At 37.8% G+C, this 8559-nt stretch overlaps 1 non-coding gene across 1 annotated transcript; it reads right to left on the bottom strand.

Annotated features, from left to right (window-relative positions):
• Positions 1-5091: 5091 nt before the first annotated feature.
• On the bottom strand, positions 5092-5163 carry TRNAA-AGC. Its single transcript has one exon. It is a non-coding gene; the product is annotated as a tRNA-Ala (tRNA).
• Between the last annotated feature and the right edge of the window lie 3396 nt (positions 5164-8559).

The raw sequence follows: 8559 nt of genomic DNA, 5'->3' as shown, positions 1-8559 counted from the left end.
AGTTCTTTCTTCAGTAATGTGATATGGGTGGGGATCTCAAGAACATGGCAGAAAAACAAAGCCATCTTTAAGTTTATTTATCATTTTAAAGATAGGGTTTTTTGCATCATGTACATGTGTTCTAAGGATTAAATGACAAAATGCATGCAGAGAACTTATCCTAGCACGTAGTAAACACTCATTAAAAGTTGGCTGTTAGTGTTCTTCCTATCTGTATGATTAGTAGGGTAGAAAGTTCATTAAGTACATGCATTACATTCTCTTTATTTTATTACCTTAGACTATAAGAATTTTGTCAAACCAAAATATACTTCAATTAGAGGGCAATGGGAATGAGAAATGTTAGTGTTGGGTTTGCCCATCTTTGAGGATGGATGAGTTCAAATGAATTACAGATAACAAAGGGCTCTGAGTTTTCCTCTGGTCTGTTCAGTGCTAACCTCACTTTTAAGGAGAGAGCACATAAGTATGAGGTGTTACATCTCTTACAAAATAAAAATCTCTAGTATAACTCATCTTGATCACCCTGATATACGTTATCCTAGATGTGTACATGGTGTGTTTATTCATATAGATGTATGAATTAAAATCTTAAAAATTTTATGAAATCTCTTGAAATAACTAAAACAATTACCGACAGCCTGAGTTACTCCAAAATCATTGTTAGGGATCACTAGCTTGGAGATCCACTGATGGAAGGAAGAAAACTGTATTTTTATGATTTTGAAGGGTTTTAGCCTCCTCTATAATTTCATGATTCAAGTTCATTTTGAAATAATCCAACTATGGTCACTTATATAGAAGCTGTATAACCAGAGGATGACTGAAAATCTGATCTTGGGTGGCTAAAACAGTAGAGGGCCATTTTGGTACTATGGTGGTCTTTTAAATAGAGTGATTGTGTAAAGATTTGTGAATAGCTCTGGACAGATAACTTCTTGAGGAAGGAACGATGCAAAATGAAACATGGTAAGGGTGTTACTATTATCAGAATGTTAGGAATCACTAGTCTAAGCTGTCTAGTTTTGGTGGTTTTCTATGTCTTCTAGTTTCTTTTTTGAACTATTTCCCTTGTTCTATTGGTAGGCTTCCAGAGATGTAATCATCTTCCTTGCAGGTTGTTACCTCATCTTACCTAATTATTGAACAACCCAGTATATTGAGCACCTTGTGTATTTAAACCTATTCTCACTGGACTGCGAGGTTGTAGTTTATTCATTTGAGATTCTCAGCATCTAGAAAAGTACCTTGCAAACAATAGGCCCTATGAGTGAGATTGTCCCAGAAAAATTCTTCTTTCTAGCCTACAAAATATATACTACGTTTCTTTTTTGTAGGTGTTTTTTATGGACACAGTAATTGTTCGACAAATTCCTTAGAGAATCTCCACATTTTAAAAATGGTAATTAGAACTATCTTTTAAGCTAAGCAGCTTCAACCTCTGCCCATAAAATCTACCTTTGATCCCTGTGATGATACAAATTGCTATTCTCTGAATTTTCCTTTGGGGAAAAGAACAAATATTTATTGAACTTCAGAGTTAGTAGACATGAGTTTAAGTCCTAGCTCTATGATTAAAGCTCTGTGACTCTGGGCAACTTATTTAACTTCTTCAAGCTTTAGATTTTGACTATGTCTCATGTTAATCTGTTTAAAAATAAATGAATAAGAAAAGACCCCCAAAGAGTAGGAATTTAAGAACTTACCTTGTAGGGTTGTTGTGTTAAATAGGATAAGTGTAAGGCACCTGGCACAAAGCGGGTCCTCAACAAGCTGCCCTCCACACTTCCCCATCCTTACCCCTTGTGCAAGGTCACCAGCTAGAAAGTGATACAGCTGGGATTTGGGTTTAGATCCATTTCTTTTTTCATACCTCTGTGCCTTTATATCTAGTTTCTCTACCTCTTGCTTTAAACCGTGACAATGAAAATTGAATATAAAATTCTAAATAGGGTCTTCCCAAAGTCACTATGGTATGATGAAAATGGGTAAAAATAACTAGAAAGAGTAAACTTGGCCATTGTTACAGGAGTGGATGCCTTCTAGACAGGAAGGTGTCCTGGGGGAGGAGACTGTGATAACCATGCATTGATGGGGGGAGGACGTATGAAAAGTGAAAATTTGTGTACCATCTACTTGTAAAATGTCACCATACACAATGCGTTCTGACAGATGTGCAGCAGTTAGGTTCTGTGGTTGGTAAAACAAACAGTAACAATCCAAGAATAAGCACACAATCACAAATCACCACTCCGTGTAAACTCATGCCTTTACATGGTGCCACACTTTCAGAAGATGCCAGGGAACTGCCAAACAATAGTAGTCATTTTGATTTGGATGGATGGTCTATTCTATAGACCTATGATAAATTAAAAATTGCTCTCCTTCTGTAACAGAAGTGAAGAGTTAGGAGATAAATTTAGCTTCTATTTAAAGAAAAATGAGAGGTTTTGCTTAAAAGGTAAAATATACCTAAAAAAGAAATCAGCAGTTGAGGTTTTAAATAGAAAAGTACAACACTTTTAATTAGTAAAGTTTAGTTTCGTTTACCTCAGATACCTCCTAGTCCCATATCATTCCTTTCAAAATGGTATGGCAAATAAACATTTTAAAAGTCATCGTTTTTAAACTATTTTTCTTTTTTTTTTTTTAATTGAGGTATAGTCAGTTTACAATGTTGTGTCAATTTCTGGTGTACAGCACAATGTTTTAGTCATACATGAACATACATGTATTTGTTTTCACATTTTTTTCACCATAAGCTACTACAAGATACCGAATATGGTTCCCTGTGCTATACAGTATAAACTTGTTTATCTATTTTATATATACCAGTCAGTATCTGCAAAACTCAAACTCCCAATTTATTCCTTCCCACTCCCTTCCCTCCTGGTAACCATAAGTTTATTTTCTACATCTGTGAGTCTGTTTGTTTTATATAAAAGTTCATTTGTCTTTTTTTATTTCTAGATTCCACATATGAGTGATATCATATGGTATTGTTCCTTCTCTTTTTTGGCTTATTTCACTTGGAATGACATTCTCCAGGATCATCCATATTGCTGCAAATCGCATTATTTTATTATTTTTCATGGCTGAATAGTATTCCATTGTATAAATATACCACAGCTTCTTTATCCAGTCATCTCTTGATGGACATTTAGGTTGTTTCCACGTCTTGGCTGTTGTAAACAGTGCTGCTATGAACAGTGGGGTGCAGGTGTCTTTCTGAATTAAGGATCCCTCTGGATATATGCCCAGGAGTGGCATTCCTGGATCATATGGTAAATCTATTTTTAGTTTATTGACGAATCTCCATACTGTTATTCACAACAGCTGCACCAAACTGCATTCCCACCAACAGTGTAGGAGGGTTCCCTTTTCTCCACACTCTCTCCAGCATTAATCGTTTGTGGACTTCTGAATGATGGCCATTCTGAGTGGTGTGAGGTGATACCTCATTGTTTTGATTTGCATTTCTCTGATAATTAATGATATTGAACATTTTTTCATGTGCCTGTTGGCCATTTGTGTGTCTTCACTGGAGAATTATGTTAAACTATGTTTCTAATCTGTCCTTTTTCCCTTATGTAATTGTAATGGTGTTATGTGCTTCAAGTTATAGTTAATTATTTTGGCATTTATCAGCTTTGCAAGCGTTTGGAAACTTAGCTATGTCTTTATCCTCTTATATAAGCCTGGGAGCAAACTATTTACCTGATTTAAGTCCCGTTCCCTTCCCTTCCCTTCCCAGTCTCTGAGGCTTTAATAATGTGTTGTAAGATTGAGAAGAAGAAATCTTACAAGATTTTCCTATGTTTTAAGAGAGGGTAGGCAGCATTAGAAAGAAATCTGGCATTTCTGCAATTTTTTGCCAGGTAGAGAAATATCACAGTCATTACTTTAAATGGACATGGCTGGTCAACCCCACAGGGATTGCAGGGACGACTTGAGCCATTGTTTGAGGTAATTGTTGAAGCCATTGTGAGTTACCACAACCAACAGGGGCCTGGGCTTCCTTGTAGGAAGCCAAGGTCGGGGAAGTCTGACCTTTCTGAGCCTCTGTGCCTTTGTCCTTACTCTCGAATACTCACATTTACCCTCCCTGTCCCAGCAAGGTTAGGGGAGCAGCCACACATGGAAGAGCTTTGTTCAGCTGCTCTTTATTAAATGCATCAGTTGGGCCATAGTGATGTCCTAACTTCACCCTCTTGGGGTTGGTTTTGCAGGACAAGGCAACTCCCTGTGTGTTAAGTACAGTTTTCCTCAGCATGCACTTTGGTAACAGCCTCTCTTGTAAAATTTGCTTTTGCTTTTTGTTTATATTTTAGGTTCTGCTTGTTTGTCAAGCCTGCTTTTTATCCTCATTTTAAACCATATTTCAGCTGTGAGAATAGGAGTCTGAGATGCTCATACACAAGATAATCTGCTCCAAACTCATGTTTCTCCCAAGACAGGCCAGAATAGTATAGGACCAAATCCTTTCCACTTTTGCTTTAACTGGAATATGAGTTGATTAGATTGGATGAGGACAGAAAGTCTTACTAATGGGAAAATAGAATGATTCTAAGTATGCTATTTCTCTAATGAATGGTTGAGGTTACATCAAATAAAATATATAGAAACCATGTAATTTTATCTTGGGCATACTTCATGCTTCATGGGGTTATATCCCAAGCTTATTATTTTCTTTCTATCAATTTCTATTCACATATAGCAATGGGAGACTTGTGATTTTTTTTTCTTATGATTACTATTCTTTAAACTTTTTATTTTAACTTTCTTTTAAGAATTTTCTATACTTTTTTGCTTAGATCCATTATGGTCTTCTGAACTGAATATAGATAGAACTGAAATTCTACTTCTTATTTTTAATATTCTTTTTGCTTCTCATTCAGTTTTTGAAGCAATATAGCATCATGGTCACAAACTGTGCCCTGAAGTTGAAAACCTTGTTAGCAACATGACTTTGAGCAAGTTTTATCTTTCTGAACCCTAATTTCCTCATCATAAGGTGTTAATAATTACGGTACCTGCCTTTCTTTTTTTTCTGGGGGGGGGTGTAATTAGGCTTATTTATTTATTTTTAAATGGAGGTACTGGGGATTGAACCCAGGACCTCATGCATGCTAAGCATGCACTCTACCACTGAGCTATACCCTCCTCCATGTATCTGCCTTTCTGATGGCTTTTTTTGTGAAGCTAAAATAAGATGCTCCCTAATACTCTGCCTGGCACGTAGCAGGTGCTCAGTCACTTGCTATCTATCCATGTTGCCATCAGAATCAAAACGTCTTCAAGGTTGAAATTGTCTCATATTCTCTCTATGTGCCCAGCCCCAGGCACAGTGCTTGGCGTCTGGCAGATCCTAAGTAGATATTCCCTGAATAAATGGCAAAAACATCCAGTAAGTTTTATATAGTCCCTGCTCTTTCTCTGCCAGCCCACTGTTTTCTCCCTCCTTCTGGGATTTTTCACTGAGAGTTATGGTACCAGGGACTGGACTTCTGGAGTATCCTGAGATCTTCATTTTTTTTGGAGGTATAGTTGATGTACAATAATTTTCAGGTGTACAACATAGTGATTCACAATTTTTAAAGATTTTACTCCATTTATAGTTATTATAAAATACTGGCTGTATTCCCTGTGCCATACAATATATCCTTGTAGCTTACTTATTTTATACATAGTAGTTTGTACCTGTTAATTTCCCACTGCCCACTTCTCTCTCCTTACTGGTAACTAACTAGTTTGTTCTCTATATCTGTGAGTCTGTTTCATTTTTGGTTATATTCACTAGTTTGTTTTATTTTTTAGATTCTACATATAAGTGATATCATATGATATTTGTCTTTCTCTGACTTACTTCACTTTGTATGATAATCTCTAGGTCCACCCATGTTGCTGCAAATGGCAGGATTTCATTCATTCTTTTTATGGCTGAGTACTATTCCATTGTGTATACATACACCACATCTTTATCCATTCATTTGTTGATGGACACTTAAGTTGCTTCCATATCTTGGCAGTTGCAAACAGCGCTCTGCATGTATCTTGTCAAATTGGTGTTTTTGTTTTTTTTCAGTGAGACCATGTTTAGGCAAGAAAGATTTCACCTTTCTAATCAGACTGCTTATTTTCCCTTGGGTATTATTTTGGCTTTGGCTTTCACACTCTGAAAAGGCATGAATTTCTGGTCCCAGGGGTCTCATTGCTCTGCAGTTTGGATCCTGTGATCCAAACAGAGTATTCTTTTACCACAAGCCATCCTCATTTTTGCTTTGCTCTGCTGGTGGATATAGTTACACTTATCTGGACTGCTTTTCCTCCTTTTTGGGGAAGGAACTTATTTTCACGTTTGTTCATAGGTTAGAAGGAAATTGTTGCTCTATTTGTGGCATCCCTCTCTCTACCCGCTTCCGTTGCCCTGGAGAACAGACTTGCTCAGCAGACTGTCAGAAATGGAGGTTGACTGGGACCATTTTCCTGTATGAAAGATCACTGTATTAAAGGTCATTGCTCAGGGATGGTTCACACCCTTCCCCTCTCGTGTATTTGTCTCCAGGAACTGGACAAGCCAGACAGGGTCTGTCTCGCTGTCCTGGCCATCTCAGCCCTCTCTGTTCCACCCGCCGATGGATGGGGCCGATTATCATCCACAATCATGCAGCTGTTTGGGGAACGTACAGAATTCAAGGGCTATAGGAAGGAAGTGGGCTCACTTTGGCTCCCTACTCTAAATCAACATCTGTAATCTAACTTCTACTCGTAATCTACTTTCACTCCATTGTTGAATTGGGTCCTTGTCCAGGTGTTGAAATCAGTACTTAGTTTGTGATTTGGCTACTCTTTCTCGTCTTTATGCTCCTTCAGCAGAGAATTCCAAAAATAAGACCAAAGCCACTTGCAAAACCAAATCCTTAACACCATTCTCCATCCAGAACAACCTACTTCACAAACCTTTTTAGACAGCCATTGTAAGCATCTTTTTCTAAAACTGGATCTTTTACAGTATTCGGGTGCACAGCCTATTCCAGTCACCTCCTATTCATCTCGTTGACAAAGGAGAGATTTCCTGCCCCAGGGTTATGGGGATGGCTGACCACATGACACCTGACACTGGACAGGACAGATGAGACTGGCAGCAGTTTACAGTCACATGTGCTGACAGCCAAGGGGACAGGACAGCACACCACGCAGGGCCACATCGGGGTTGCACTCAAGAACAGAATGAACTACCAGAGGCTGTGGGAGGCAGGTTTGGAGCATCAGGAGGATGAGTTCACCCCTGGTTTCCACTGGAGGATGTGATTGGCTTGTTGGAATAATTTTGCAGGCTGGCAGAGAACTGAAACTTGCTCCTTGAGGATAAGCAGGATGTGCATTTGGTCCCTTGTAAGGACAGTTGTTTGGCTCCAGGACTTTTTTCCTGGGAGCAGACTGGCAAAGAGAACTTGTAGTTATGTGCCATTTGAGACCCTCCGATTTCATTAGCTGTCAGGGCAGCACATAACATCAGGCCTTAATTTTAGACTTATACCATGCAGACCATAGTACCATAACATCATTTGTTTATTACCTTGGAAGTTTACTCTAGATGTGTGATTGTGAATATCTTATTTCCTATTGAAATGGTATGGGGGGCAGGGTAAGAGCTCAGTGGCAGAGGGCGTGCTTAGCATGCACGAGATCCTGGGTCCAATCTTCTGTACCGCCATTAAAATTTTTTTTTAATAAAATAAAAATTAAAACATGAGTGAACTACTCAGGGGCAACCAGCACTTAAAATCAATGCACATTATGGTTGGGAAAACATAATTTGCATTAAAATGATCTCTTCTGTCACATCTCAAAGTAATATTTTCAAATTTCATTATACAAATACCATTTAATACACCCAGGTTTTGTCTTTGGACGTGGTTAATTTTTTTAATGTAACAAAACTTAGTAGTGAAGGATGTGCTAGGTAGCATTTAAACCTGTATTAGTAAAGAGTTTGAATTCGTGGCTGGCAGTGACGCCCATGTATACACACACTGCTGAATTAAAGGCATGTGATGTGCCATGGATTGACAGCTCTAAACATTGAGAGTTGCCCACATATGCTGACAGTTGAGAAGAGCTAATGGGGTTTTTTCCCCACTCTCTTTTCAAACAATGGGTGAAACAATAAAATGAATGGGACACTGGCATTCTTTTTAAAAAGAGTTAAGCTACAGCCTAAACACCAGAATGCTGATGTCTCAAATGTATTATTCAGACTGCATATTGTAGCAGTAATGAGGCCCATTAAGAGCTCTTATTGTTGCCAAATTGATGCAAATTGGTATGAAGGAGGGAATGTAAGGAGGTCATACACAGATTGGAAGAATTTACAGTGTATCTCCTCAATTTTCTTTAAAAAAAATCTAATATTAAATCTTTTATTCATCTCAATTTAGGTCCATTAAACTAATTTTATTTTCTACTTTATTAAAATATTTGTTAAATTTTATGCAACCAGAATGCAAACTCTTTCCCTTTGAGTTATGATATGCAATTAGACAAATGACTGAAAGT

Source organism: Camelus ferus, chromosome 15 (assembly GCF_009834535.1).
Source record: "Camelus ferus isolate YT-003-E chromosome 15, BCGSAC_Cfer_1.0, whole genome shotgun sequence".
NCBI classification, from domain to species: Eukaryota; Metazoa; Chordata; class Mammalia; order Artiodactyla; family Camelidae; genus Camelus; species Camelus ferus.
The sequence above is the reverse complement of the archived record's forward strand: the minus strand, read 5'-3'. Positions and strand labels throughout refer to the sequence as shown.